The sequence below is a fragment of the Triturus cristatus genome, chromosome 9 (assembly GCF_964204655.1).
Source record: "Triturus cristatus chromosome 9, aTriCri1.1, whole genome shotgun sequence".
Taxonomy (NCBI): Eukaryota; Metazoa; Chordata; class Amphibia; order Caudata; family Salamandridae; genus Triturus; species Triturus cristatus.
The window spans coordinates 147,232,358-147,248,178 of record NC_140592.1 but is presented as its reverse complement, the minus strand read 5'-3'; positions in this window follow the sequence as shown (position 1 = coordinate 147,248,178).

The following is a 15,821-nucleotide window of genomic DNA, read 5'->3' as shown; positions in this document are numbered from 1 at the left end:
CACTTTGGTTGTAGACATGGGGAGATTAAGTGATTTGACCAGAATCACAGAATGTTGAGCTGACGCAGAAACTCCAACCTGGTTCCTCAGTTGCAAAGTCTGCAGCTCTGGAAGTAACATCACATCCTCTCCCCTAGGTGCAACATTTAATCAAGTGGTCAACTGGATAAAAAAACATAAAGATTACAAATAATTTAAAAGTTCTTTGTCGCTATTTGAAAACTCAGAAAATGTGTCCTCATTTTAGTTTTTTAGAGCACTAACCATAATTTTGATGCAAATAAGACCCTCTCATATATGTAATTTCTAAAGGAAATGCTCTAGGTATTACAGTTTTGATTACATCAAGATGACGTCAGACGTTCCACACTTTTGTAATAAATATAGAATGTTAGCAATCTAGTTGTTCATTGGGATACTGCTGAGAGGCAGAGGCCAGGGGCACGGACTCTGAAAATTGAAGGCAGGTAGGAGAGTGCAGAGGCAACAATTTGACCACACTGGGCAGGCAGGAAGGGCAGTGGCAGCACAACAGACTATGGAGGGCAGTGGCAAGGGGGGCAGGGGCAACAAACCAACAATACAGGACTGGCAAGAGAGGCTGTGGCAATATAATAGACCATTGTGGGCTGATGGAAGAGGCAGTGGTAGTACAACCATGCATGCCAACAGACCCTTTTCAGCCAGGAAACGTCCAATGTTTTTAAGCTCAAATGGGCTTTATTTGATCTGCCTCCTGTCTACAATCTCCTCTTTTTCAATGTACCTCAAAGGGGAAAATCAATACCACTGTTTTTTTCAAAATCTCCCTCTTACCAAGTTCAAAATGTTCGCAAGTATGGTACATTGGATCACGGTAGGCAGGAGGAATTGGGGTAGGGACATGGACTTGGATAACAGAGGACAGGAGGGACATGGAGAGGTGCACCAAACTGACCCTACAGGGCAGGCATCTGGGTTTGCAGCAGCACAATACACCACACAGCGCATGCGGGACGGGAGTGCAGCACAACAATCCATAGAAAGCAATAGGGAGGGGACAGGACCATGCACATGGACAACAGAGAACAGAGGGGAAATGGTAGCTAGCTGACCATAATGGAGAGACAGGAGAGAAAGCTGCAGCATAACAGACCATAAAGGGCAGGAGGGATGGATCAGGGGCATTACAATGGAACAGACAAGCCAGGAGGGAGGGAATAGGGGTCTGCACATGGAAACAGAGGGCTGGGGGCAAGAGGGCAGGGCAGGAGCAGCAAGATGACCATGACGGTCAGGCAGGATGGGCACTAGAAAGAAGACACACCATGGAGAGCAACAATGAGAGTATGATGGCATACACACAGATCATGGAGGGAAGGTGGGAGGGGGTCAGGGGCAGCTAGCTGACCACACAGGGAAGGTGGGAGGGGCCATGGCAGCACAGAAGACCATGCATGGCAAGCTGGAGGGTTAGTGGCAGCACAATGGCTATGATGGGCAAGAAGGAGGGTGCAGGGGCATGCACAAAGGACCATGGAGGATAGAAGGGAGGGTCAGGACCTGGGCACAGACAAGAGAGTTCAGGGGAAGGGGCCTCACAACAGACCGCGCGGGGCAGGCAGGAGGAGCAGTTGCAACACAACAGACCAGGGAGGGCAGAAGGGTGTGGCAGTAAAATGGACCATGGAGGACAGGATGAAGGGGATAGGGGCATGGCATGTGGACAGGCAGGGTGGAGGTGGCAGGGACAGGTTACAGTCATCTGACAATGCTAGGCAGGTGGGAGGGGAGTGGCAGCTCAACAGAACACTCAGAGTAGATAGGAGTGGCAGGTCCATGGAACATGGTGGGCAAAAAGGATGGAGCAGGGGGAAGGAGAATAGGGGCAGCAAGCTAAGCACAGAGGCTAAGCAGGATGTCAATGATGGGCCATAGAATTGGGCAATGGAGGGCAGGAGGAGTGGACTGGTACATCATGCTAAATGGAGGGCAGTGGCAGCACATCAGACCATGCATGGCAGGCGGGAGGAGGCTAGTCCATGGATTCAGACACCAGAGAATAGGGAGAAGGTGGATGGGGCAGCAAGCTAACTGTTCAGAGAAGGTGGGTATTAGGAACTTTATTGTTTTTAAAATGTGCAAACTACTTAAAATATGAACAAGTATGCAGCATAATCTCACTTTTATTCAGGAAGAAGAGGACGTTTGGAACTGTGACTCCAGGCTCACTTGGCAGAAACACCCCCTGACCCTCCACCCCCCCATCGCAAAATGTAATGCCCGTGAAAAGGGTAGGTGGACGCAGTGTTATATAGAACATAGCCCTGAGAGCACGATTGAAAATGAAAACTAGATATAGTATATGATATAAACTATGCACCAAAAAGTGTGATATAAGTTGAACCGGGGCATGAAACATAATATGCAATACATTGTGACTCTAAAGTGAGGTTTGTCTCCTTTCCAGAGAGTAAAATAAAAAGTATTACACATCCGGCGGTGGATGTGTGTTTTATTAAACGTGAGGGGGGTTTCTTGCATAGTTTGGTCGAATTTTTGTCGAATCCCCTTTGAATGGCTTGGTGTGCGTTTATATGAAATGTGCCCGTCAATAGCTACCCATGTTTGTATAAATAAACGACAAGGGTGTCTACTTGGAGAGTACCCACCGGCGGGGGCGCCGGGATTAGGCACGGTAGGGCGTCAGACACGTCAGAGCTTCACTAGCAGTGTAAATACATTCCATGTGGATTTATTCTATGCATAGTCGCCTTTTAATGAATATCACGCAAATCTTCAAGGTGATAGGTACATACGGTTTGTCATGAGTGATGTCACTGACCATGTCATGAGTGATGTAATATGTGACGTCATCAGCAGTGCATTTCAATGGTTTTGTACGAGTGAAAAGTCCAGCTAACTATGAACGCCCCTGAAACCTGTGATTTTTTCAGTGAATTTCTAAGGTTTTTTAAATGCTAATTCCTAACTATAACGTGCCTGAAACCTATGGTTTTTTCAGTGAATATATATACACACATATATATGAATGAATGAATGAAATGGAATTTGTAAAGCGCGTTGGCCACCCGGAGGCCTCCCAGCGCTGCGGACAGAGGACAAACGGAGAGCAAATCAAAGGACGAGCTAAAATAACCAGGTTTTTAAAAGCTTGCGGAACGATAGAAGGTTAGATTCATTCCGCAGAAAGAGAGGGAGTGCATTCCAGCCAATAGCGCCATTATACGCGAAGGACCGGCCCCCACATCTGGCCCTCCTTATTCTAGGTTGACAAGCAAGGAGGGATACAGACGACCGAAGGTCTCTTTTCGGGTGATAGGGGTGATCAGATGCTGAAGAATGGGAGGACTATTCTTCCAAAAAATGTTATGGACCATACACATAGCTTTAAATTGGATCCTTTCCCTGATAGGCAGCCAGTGCAAGGTTTTAAGAGCTTGTTTGGCTGAGTGCCAACGGGGAATTTGAAGCAATCTACGCGTGGCGGAGTTCTGAATGACTTGGAGCTTATCAATGGTGGACTGGGGAGCTCCTAGATATAATACATTCCCGTAGTCCGGGCGGGAAAGGATCAGAGCTTGAACCATGATCCTTCTAGCATTAAAAGGGAGAAAGGGCAAAATCTTAGAAAAGCATCCTTAGTATCCCGAAGCAAACTGCTGAGAGTTTCGCTGCTTGGTGACTAAAGGTAGGGAAGTGGTCAATCCAGATGCCTAGGCTCTTAATTTGCTCTTTGGGGGCTGGAGCAGGGCCTAGGCAAACTGGCCAGAGAGATGAAGGGTTGAAAACAGGAGAATTACCCAGAAACATCAGCTCTGTTTTGTCCCCATTCAGTTTCAAGCATGAATGTTCCATCCATTTAAAGACCTCCTCTAAGCAGGTGCTTAGGGTGCCAGGAGGCCCTTTACAATGGTTAAGTGCCACCACAAGTTGGGTGTCATCTGCGTAAGAGACAATTTTTATGCCAAACAGTTGGACAATCTCTGCCAAAGGTCGCAAATATACATTGAAAAGCGTAGGACTAAGGAACGAGCCCTGAGGGACACCACAATTAAGGGGGAACTCGTTGGAGACCACATTTCCCTCAAAGACCCTGAAAGAGCGGTCACTGAGAAATGAATGAAACCACTGTATTGCCATACCTGAGACTCTCATATTCTTGAGTCTGAGCAGCAGGGTGGCATGGTTAACAGTGTCGAAGGCGGCACTAAGGTCAAGAAGGATAATGGCCACCGTGCCACCCTGATCCATAATCATTTTTGTTTCTTCTATCACTGCCAGAAGAGCAGTTTCCGTACCCAGTTGGGGACGAAACCCCATCTGAGATGGGTGGAGCAAGTTATGGATTTCCAAAAAGGTTACCATAATATTATTTACGTATTTCTCTAGAATCTTGCTCACCCAGGGGAGAAGAGAGATGGGGCGGTAATTGGCAAAATTGTCCTGGTCCAGATAGGGTTTTTTTAAAAGGGCTTTGACCATGGCGCATTTCCATGCTACCGGGACTATTCCTGAGGAGATGGAGGAATTCACCATATCCAAAATAAGCGGCCGAATAGTGTCGGCAACTAAGGTAAGAACCTGGGGGGGCGGGGTCCATCGGGGAGCCTGATTTTATAAGTGCCATGATTGAATCCACCATGGAAGAATTGAGGAGAGGAAATTGAGCTAGTGAAGAGAAGGGCCCTACAGACGGCCCAGCAGAGGTGGTGATGGGAATAGTAGGCTGGGGGGCAGAAAGGCCTGATAGATGTTCTTAATTTTCTTATGAAAGAATTCTGCCAGAGTATTACAATGCGTTAAAGGATCCTGTAGCCTAGGCTGAGTTTGAGGCAGTTTAGACAGGGTTCTGGCAATTTTAAAAATTTATTTGGGCGAGTTAGCGGCTAATTCAATTTTCTGTTCATAGAAGATTGCTTGAGCGTTTTTAATTTCCAATTTGTAACATCTAATGGATTCCCTGTATTCTGTTTTACTAATGTTAGTGTAATCCAGCCTCCACTTCCTTTCCAACCGTCTGCAACGCTGTTTAAATTCTCTCAAATTACGAGTGAACCACGGTGCAGTGTTAATCCTGTTAATTATATATGAAGCTTTTTTGGGGAGAACTGTATCTAAAGAACATTGTATCCAGGAATTAAATCTCTTATTTGTGTGTTCTAGGTTCAGATTTTCCTCCAGGGATGGCCTGTTAATTCCCAGGACAGATTCCCACTGGTCCACAGAGAGTTTAGACCAATTTCGCTCACGTACCGGGATCGCCTTGGGAAGGCGAGCCGGGCCAGGGATTACCCAGTTAAGCGGAATTAAAAAATGGTCAGTCCAGGGTAGGGGGATGGGCAGCCCACTAGTAAGTTCCTTACAGTTACTGAAAACAGGGTCAAGAAGATGACCTTTAGAGTGAGTAGGGTTCGATACTTTCTCCGTAAGCTGGAGGGCTGACAAACTATCCATTAACTCTATAGTCGTTTTATCAGATAGACAATCTAAGTGTAGATTAAAATCACCTAATACGGTAAAATTACACACACACATATATATATATATACACATATATATATACACACACACATATATATATACACACGCATATATATACACACACACATATATACACAGACATATGTGTGTATATATATATATTTTTTTCAAATATATATATATATATATATATATATATATATATATATATATATATATATCCTGTGTCTGAGTCAAAACTTTGTTTCTGCACTGTGTTGCTTGAGGGGGTGCAGGAGATAAAGTGGGTGAGTCGACCCGCTCAACATTGCCACATGTGTTCTGTGCACAAGACATCCAGTACTCCACACGCCATATCTTGGCTGTGTATTATTTATTCAATCAATAGAGTTGTGATGGTGAGAACCAGACTCAACATGTTTCAGATATAGATATATATATATTAAAATATACAATCTATTACTGAACAGGGCACTTCATGAGCATATAAGGACAAGGGAAGAAGCATATAATAATCATGGCAGATAGACGGGCCAAACGAGAATTGAAGGCAAAGGTATTATTTGGTAAAGACTTAAATGACGGTGGAAAAGGCTTCAGAACAACAGAAATATCTCCTCTAAAATTGGTTAAGGAGTTAGAGAAAACAAGAATCACCAAAATAAATAAATGGTGGGAAATGATAACTCTGAAAAATTATCTGGATTGCGGAAGAATACCTAGAGGACTCCGAATCTTCGTATTCCCCACTTTAAGTGACAGCCGCTTCGCCTGATTTGCCGCGAGGATCTTTTGGAGGACTACAGTTCCCAGGGGGCCTGCTGCCATCGCCCACACCTGGTTGCAATTTGCCATCCCGCCAGGCGCCTTTAAAGCGCCTCGCCGCTCCCGCTGTCGCGGGAGCCGCTTCGCCTGATTTGCCGCGAGGATCTTTTGGAGGACTACAGTTCCCAGGGGGCCTGCTGCCATCGCCCACACCTGGTTGCAATTTGCCATCCCGCCAGGCGCCTTTAAAGCGCCTCGCCGCTCCCGCTGTCGCGGGAGCCGCTTCGCCTGATTTGCCGCGAGGATCTTTTGGAGGACTACAGTTCCCAGGGGGCCTGCTGCCATCGCCCACACCTGGTTGCAATTTGCCATCCCGCCAGGCGCCTTTAAAGCGCCTCGCCGTTTACGCGCAGCGGACGCGCACGGACGAAGCCCGGACAAAGGGCGGACAGTCTGTGACAGTCCGGGACTGTCCGAGGCTGGGCTGGGCCCTACCCTGCATGTCGACCCTAGCAGCCACAGAACACTGAAGACTTCCAAGTTGGTAATTTCGTCAAAGGGTTGACTGTACAGGCGAACTATTAACTGGTGTTAATTGCTTCGGCTATTGTCTTTTGTCTTTTTCTTTGCCTTGACCATGCCTAAAAGCTTAAGGGATCCAGGGCTAACGGGGACCGGCCCTCTTGATAACTATTTAGTTAAAAAGGTCAATAAAATTAACAGTGACCGACGGGCTTCCCTGGGGAAGGATTGCCTCCAGGTGAGCCCCCAAAACCCTTTAACTAATGAGAGTTCGCTTTCGGACAAAGTTATTTGTGTTTCCCCTCCCTTTATTCAAGCAAGCGCTACGATTACGGCCACTGCCCAGGTTCACAAGGGCCCTTTAGATCAGGATTTGGATGTGAACTCTGCAAGTGATGAGACAGTTGAGGATACATATGTTCCCAGACCAGTTAGGACCTGCAGAAGGAAACAAAGGAATAAGGGGGGGGCTTCTACCAAAGGAAAAAAAAGGGAGAACATTGGAGAAAAATCTCATATCGAGCCAGACGAGCCTCTAAACAGCAGTCCTGGTGCAACAACTACTTTACTCCCTGATCATTTTTCAAAATTGTTCAGCTCCTTTGAGGTTTTACTCGATACAAAGCTAGATCTACTTTTCCAACCTCTGGTAAGGAAACTCGATATGGTCGCTGACGAGGTAAAAAGGTTGGGAGGATTATTAACAAAACATCTTGATTGGGTTGACTGTAACAAAAAGAAGGGGCAGTGTGTAGCTGGGCACGACAATCTGGGTAGAGTAGAAAACCCACATTCTTCTTCTCAGCCCGTTAGCTTTAATGCTAGTGTCACGCCATCATCACCTATGATTACTATAGCCTCAAACACAGCTTGCCCAATAGAAAAGGAGCGGGTTTCAGTGTCTAAAGGTGAGGCGGTAACGAAAGCTAGATCTATTAACCTACCCCCGGCTTGCTCTCCTTACGTTGTGATCTTAGCCAATGTCCCTCCCCAGGATAGGTTGGCAGTTCCACTTCAAGAGGAATCGCACGACTCACTCAAGCAAAAGACAGTGTCGTGGTTACATAGGAAGTGTGGGTTCCCTTTTAACATGGCGAACGATATCTTAAGTACTCGCAGGGTAAACTGGATTGGGCCTTCCAAAAAAACGTCAAATGGAGATTGTGTTATAGTTAATTTTAAACACACACAACATGTGGCTACTGTTTTACTGAGAGCAGCTTCACTGCCATTAGATATTAATAGTATTCAAGTACGCCCCCTTGGATTCTTCTACTCTCAATTTCCACGGAGAGATAGTTTCCATCTGATTAGACAGAGAAACTTCATCTCAGCATCAAATTCGTTGCCTCTTTTTCACCAGGGGGCAGGTGCTCCCCACCAGGTTATGGGTGGGCTAAATATTCCCACATCTAATCGCTTTGAGGCACTCTCCCTGTTAGATACGTGCGACTGACAGGAGGTTGGTATACAGGGGGGGGGACGAGTCATCCTCGGTTAAGGCCCTTCACGTAGAGGATCAGCCCCCCGCATTACCTACAGAGATTGTTGTTAGTCATCTGCCTGCCGATGACCGCAAGGGGGGCCCACCCAAAAACTTGATCAAACTGTTAACATGGAACATTGCCGGTTTACGTGCTAAGAGTGATAATTTATTTTGGTTAAGCTTCTTGAAGGACTTCGATATCTTGGCATTACAAGAGACCTGGGAAACAGAAAGTAACTTTTGGCTAGATGGTTTTACTTCTCACTTTGTTCCAGCTTCTAAATCAGTTTCCGGAAGGGCCTCAGGAGGCTTAGTGGTTTTGCTCTCGGTGAAATTAAAAGGAACCGTTAGCAGGATAACTTGTACATGTAACAACTTTCTTATTCTGGAATTTAAACTCCCCAATGATAGGAAGTTGTTACTGATAAATTGTTATAATTCTCAACAAGAGGTCGTGCCGAATGAACACTTGCTATGGTTGGCGAATTTTTTAAAAATGTATTCTTTGAAGCAAACCACTTTTTGTTATTATATTTTGCTTGGTGATTTTAACGTACACTTATGTAGTCATAATTGTTGTTTAACTGATATTGATGGACCTGATCTGACATCACCCCAACATTTTGAGCACTCAAGTAAGGGCGAAGCACTGGAAAATCTTCTTATTGAAAACCAGCTGTATCAACCAGGCTTCCACGAACAAACCGTACGGGTGCCCACCTTTATTGGAAGGGACAGTAACACCATTATTGACTACATATTTCTTTCATCTGGACTTTTACAACTTGTATGTTTTTATAATGCAATTCCATCTATTTTTAGTGACCACAATCCGGTGGTAATCGAAATGTTAGATGGCCTCTCTCTCTTAAATTCCCTTGCCTCACCCATGTTGGACAACAATCTTAGGGCAAAGGATCAGGGTAGAAGGTTAAATTGGTCTAAGGTAGTCCCAGAGGATTTTTTTAACTCAATAAAGCTAGAGGCGGCCCTAGACTTGGAAATATGTGGGGACCAACTTGCTACAGGGAAGGAAGTAATCTCCTCGTTTGAAGCCGTATGTTCCCTAGTGACAAAGGACCTAACTAGTAAAAGTAGACCAGTACAAACTAAAGTAGCCTCCGGCTGGTTTGACCATAACTGCACTAAAGCTCATAATAATCTCAAAATTGCACTTCAGGCCAGCCCGAGGAATAAAATTTTAGTGTCGCAGTTAAGGAGCGACTATAAAGAAGCACTGTTGGTCCGGAAAAAAGAAATAAAACTTAACGCCTGGGCCGATCTTATGGATAAGGCAACTCTAAAAGACAGTGCGAAATTTTGGTCTATTATCAACACTCCTTTACTCTCTGATGTTAAAAATGGAGTGTTGGATACTAACATAACAGAGAAGGACTGGTTAAGCCACTTTAAAATTATATATGGTAGCGACTTAGATTTAGAACCCTTAAACAGGCAAGATTCGGCTTCTACTTTAATTCCAGTTAATTTTCATTTAACTGAAGTTTTAAAAGCAATTGAAGACTCTGCGGGTAAGAAGGCTCCCGGACCGGATGGGGTCCCCACCGACCTGTATAAGGCAAATCCTGTTTTTTGGGCCAATATATTAACCAATGTATTTAACTCCTCAGCTATCGCAGGTTTTCCTAAATCCTGGTCCCATTCTATCATAATACCAGTGTTCAAGAAAGGCCAAAGGGCAGACCCTAAGTGCTATAGGCCCATATCCTTGATAGACTCCTCTATAAAAATCTTGGGGAAAGTCATACTTGCTAGGATAACCAATTGGGCCTCGGACAATAACATCTTGTCCGATGCTCAATATGGCTTCAGAGCTGGCCGGAGCACGGAGGATCAATGTCTGAACCTCCTATTAGTAATAGACAAATACACTAGGGTGGCCGGGGGCTCTTTTTACTTGGGCTTTATGGATTTGTCCACGGCCTTTGATCTTGTTAATAGGTCAAAGCTGTGGACAATGCTTCTGGATTTGGGACTCGACCCCCCACTTGTGTATTTCCTTTCAGAGCTCCACCAAGATTTGAATGCATCGATAAGGATGACGACGGATGGGAAGTGTACGGCCAGCTTTAAGTCTAGCAGAGGGGTACGACAGGGATGCATTCTTGCGCCCATGTTGTTTACCCTATACATAAACTCCCTGGAACAAAATCTGCTGGCCGCAACGCAGGACATTCCGCGCATGGGAGGTACCCCGATACCGGTCCTCCTATACGCGGACGATGCTGTCCTGCTGGCTAGGACTCCCCTGGCGCTGCAAAGATTGCTGGACTCGTTCGGGGACTTTATGCATAACCTGGATTTGGTGGTTAATAACGGCAAATCTCACGCTATGTCGTTAGGCCTTGCGAAAAATAAGGTAAAGCCTTTTTATTGTAGGGGAGCCGTAATCTCAAGAGTAAAGACTTTCACTTACTTGGGAGTAGTCTTTGACGACAAGGGCTCATGGTCCCCCCAGCTTTCTATAAAGATAAACTCAATAAAAACCTCAACTGCGGCTGTACTTGGCTTTGCAAAAAGGCTGGGGGGTAAACCGACAGAGGCAATACTAACAATCTACAAAGCCAAAACAGTTTCCATTGTAAGGTACGGGGCGCCAATCTGGGGTTACATTAAACATGATGCGATCCAAACGGAAGAAAATAAATTTCTTCGCACCCTCCTCGGCCTCCCACAATCTACTGCTTCTTTCTCAGTCCATTTGGAACTCGGGTTAGGATACATAGCAGACATGATTAAATTAGCCCCATTATTGCTATGGATTAAAATTTGGCTAAACCCGAAACTTACTTTAAACCGTAAAATACTAAAGGACTGTACTCGACTTGACAACATGAATAAAATTCCATGGCTGTCAAATATCGAGAGGTTATCTGCCTACATTGGGAGACCGGAAATTTTTTCTAGCCCTGAAACTCTCTGTAAGGCAGATCTTGACTGGGTAAAATCCAATTTCACGAAGTTAAGGGAGGCCGAGCGGGAAGAAGTTGAACTACGTAAACCTTCCGTCAGGGGACACGTCCTGGTATCTCAATCCTCAGGGTTGTCTTTATATCTTACAGTGGTAACCCACCCCTTTCACAAATGGTTGTTGACCAAATTCCGGTTCAACCAATTACACCTTGTACTTTGGGATGTGGCTGGCTGGCATAAGCCTGAAGATGTTGCACCTTGCAAGTGCGATGATATTTCTCCACAAGACACTACGCACTTTATGTTATTCTGCCCCTTTTTCAAACATGCCAGGAAGAGGTTTATTATTCCCTTGCTAAAGAGTAGGAATTTTACTCAGTATAAACCAGCTTTATTGTTCCTAAGCATGCTTGATTGTCCATTAATTATGTTCTGTGTCGCTAGTTTTCTGGTGGCAGCTGTTAGAGAAAGGAGGGTCAGACTAAAACCTATACAGGATGTGGAGCCTATCTGATATATGGAATTTGATTCTGTATTATTGATCGCACGTTGTTTATGGTCTTTTATGAATTTTTATTAGGACCTGTTTTTAACTGTAGATTTGTGAATCGCAAGATTTTATGTATTTATTTGTGTAGTATACTTTTATGATTTTAAGTAATCGAATAAAGTGGTTTTGACTTGACTTGAAGTGACAAGGATCCGGATTTGACTAAACAATGGCAGGATGACACCACAGAATGCTTCAATAAGTTAATGCAAACATTAATTACACATGCAGACAGAAAACTACTAAAAGCCGTTGAAAAAATTGAAGAATTAGAGGAGGCTTTGGAAACCTTGCAAGATAGGGAGGAAATAAAAAACGCATTAACCAACATGCAAAAGAAATTGGAAAAACATGAGCAAGAAGTGGAGTTGAAGAAGGCTAAAAATTTCAATCGAGATAAAAGAGATTATGCTGTCAGACGGGTTTACACATTCGACAGAAAATGAAACTATCTATAGTCGAGGCAAACAGCAGTGATCAAGATGACAGGGGCAAAATCAGCAGCCTCAAGTGTGGAAAGCTCAGAGGTGAGTTTGGGGGTTGAGGAACCCACAACAGCATTTCCCCTGTTGGATTTTTCAGGGGAAATGAGTCTCTTTCAAATGACAACCAGAGAGGAAGGGGAAAAATGAACAAAACATAAGGGGGTTCTACAAGAAAAGAAGATCAAAGGGGAGTAGCAAAAAGAGGGCGAAGAATGCAAAACAAAAAGCAATAATAAAGAAAAGGGTACAAGATAACAACTTGATTATAAACCTCTCTCAAAATATCACTGAATATCATACAAGCCTATTGAACATAGGCCTAACATTCTGCCCAAACGCAAGATTTGGTTTTGTGGATGCTAGAATTGATCTTTACAAATTTACGAGAAAAGTCAAACTAAAAAAATATTATGCACAAAAGGTAGAGTTAAACCTATGTTGTCGTAAATTACAACCAAGGAGTTGACACCTTTACATTACCTAACTAGTTTGGAGATTGAAGCATCTGGGATAAATGCACAGTTGATAGAACATGTATCGGAAGGGGTTCTATGTGAATTTTTGTAGATTACCACAGATTTGGCCCCAGAGAGTGGATGTAAATCCAAATCAAAATTTTCTCCTAAACTTCCATTAGGAAATAAAATTGATTTGTTTCATGAAACTGTGACTGGTGGACCAATAAAAATGGTGTCTAAGGAAGCAAAACAGAAAACAAAGACTGGTAAAAATCTGACTAATAAAGAATGGGAAGCCCTAAAAGATTTGCAAAAAGATGAAAATATCATCCATCGAGTGATAAAGGAGGAAATATTGTAATTATGAGTCTGGAGAAATCTATGGCGGAAGCCAACAGACAACTAAACAACATAAATCATTACATAAACCTTCCTGGGAATCCAATCAAAGATCACATGGAGTCTTTTCATCTCATGCTTATGGAATGGTAGAATAAAGGCCTTTTGGATTTAGAGGAATATAATTACCTAAAAATCACACATCCAATCATGCCAATGATTTATTTTCTGCCTAAAGTGCATAAAGATATGGTAAACCCTCCAGGTGGACCTATAGTTAGTTCAATAGGTTCACTATTAGAAAACACCTCGGGATTCATTGACATATTTCTCTTCCCATATGTATAAAGTCTTCCCTCTTATTTGCGGTATCCGCAAGATTTTTTTCATAGAATAAATGAGTTACCATGGAAATCAAATTATCGTATGGCAACTCTGGATGTTGTCTCATTATACACATCGATACAACATTCAGATGGGATTGAAGCGTGAAATTATTTTTTTTTCAGACTCGCTTCAATTCTTTGTTCGGACACTCAGTTATGTTGCTGGATATGATCAATTTCTGTTTTCATCATAATTTTTTTTATTCAATAATAAATATTTCTTACAAGTACAAGGAACGGCCATGGGCACATCATTTGTGCCCACATATGTAAATCTTTTATGGGTCATTGGGAAGCAGAAACAGCCTGAATGAACAGAATAAAGTAATATGGGACAAATGATTTTATGAGTTCGCTTCATAGACTACCTTTTTTTAATATGGGAAGGTGGGAAGTCAGATCTGGAATCTTTTTTAAGATCTTTGAATTGAAACAACTTCAGTTTACTATTCACTTTTGATATTCAGGCTAAAGAAATACATTTCTTATAAATCAAAGTCTATATTGAAGAAGACAGAATTTGCACCAAGATGTACAGGAAACCTACGAGTACCAACAGTATAATCCATGCCAACAGTGGGCATCCCTTATCACTTAAATGGAGTGTCTCTTACGGAGAGTTCCTAAGGGTGAGATGATGTTGCTCCGAGGAATCTGACTTTAAGGAACAAGGCAGTGAGATTTTGGAAGGATTCAGAGTGAGGGGATATCCAGAAATGATCCTGTATGATGCCTTAAGGAGTGCTGGATTGAAGAGAGAAAGATTCATTACTGAGAACTAAAGATAAAGATGAGAAATCAAAGAATGAAACTCAGATCATCATATACATTGCAGATTATTATAATTAAGGCTCCCTGTTTTCCATTTTTATGGATCTTTATAGATAAATACAGACAGAAAATAATGTGTTTTCTGCCTGCATTTATTTTTAAAAGTGGATAAATACAGAAAATCTTGCTGCTTTTAAGTGACTCTCCATGCTGTCTTTCATGAATTATAGCCCAACAGCTGAGCAGATGGACAGCTTGGGAATTAAAAAAACAGGATGACATTTCTTTAAATAACGGCATGTGTCAATATACATTTGTGGTATAATGCTAATATTTACCAGTGGATGTATTATTATGTAATATTTGGCAGCTTAAATAGCTAAAACACGACAGATATCAAAGAATGAGTGCATTTCTATCAGTTAAATGAATATGGAAATATACAGTTTTACACCTTCATGTATACGCAAAACACAAAATAAATATGGATAAACACAGATAAAATGGCCCAGAAATAAATTTATATAAATACAGCCGGAAATGTTAAAAAAATAAATACCATAAAACCGGGAGACCTAATTATAATACATCGAGTGGAAAAGTAAGGAATTTACAATAGGATCATTGGAAAATTTTACAAATGGATGAGGATTTGAGAGACACAACTCCCAAAATACCGAACATTACTTACATAAAAGCTCCATCTTTAGGAGACCTTTTAACATGCAGTTACATGAAACCAGTGATTTCGCAAGGCAATATGAATACTTGGCTCCTGATCCAAAGGAAAGGGTTTTTTAAATGCACTAAATGCAAATCCTGTAGATATGGCCAAAAAAAATAGAATATGAGACTGTATATGGAAGGAAAAATAAAATACAGGAGAGAATTACATGTGAAACAGAATCAGTAGTGTATGTTCTGGAATGCTATTTTCTGCGAGGGGTTTCAGAGGGAGCACGAGGGTGGCACTCAGGCAGGTAACCAGTATAATGTATTAGGGGAACGAAGAACAAATGCTTCACGGCGCAACCAGGGTAGGGGTAGACCCCAAACCTCTGAATGAGTTATGAGCCAAAAGGCCCTAAACACTGAAATCACAAAACAAGTCCTGGGCACACGTATATGATGAACAGTTAATACAATCATGAAAATGATATGGAGGTTGACACCGGTAGTTCCATGAAAGTTGTTTTATGTAGGAGGTATTCGTGAAAAAAACAATGCCAGTCGACATGTGTTTCGTCAACAGGTCACTGGCTGTGACTCTTCAGGGCTGGAAACAATATAATGCAACATAATCATAATGCGGTAATTCACAATGTAAACATGTACGTGATGCTCATTATTGAAAATAGTGAGGTGACTTCACACGACACCCAAATAACCGTGAAAACCCTAAAGAAACCTGTTCTAGGAGAGAGAAAAAAATATATAATTTGGAGAAAAAAATGGCTAGTTGAACGACGCTGCAGTAAAATACATACATAGTAATGGGGATGGAAAGGAAAATAACCAAGAGGAGAAAATGTCTTCAAAAATGGGTAAACACGCATGTTTCGCACTAAACGTGAAGATCACAACAGGAAAGCAAAACCGTCAGGATCGAGCGTGCGGGAGTGACACAAAAAATAGTGCATG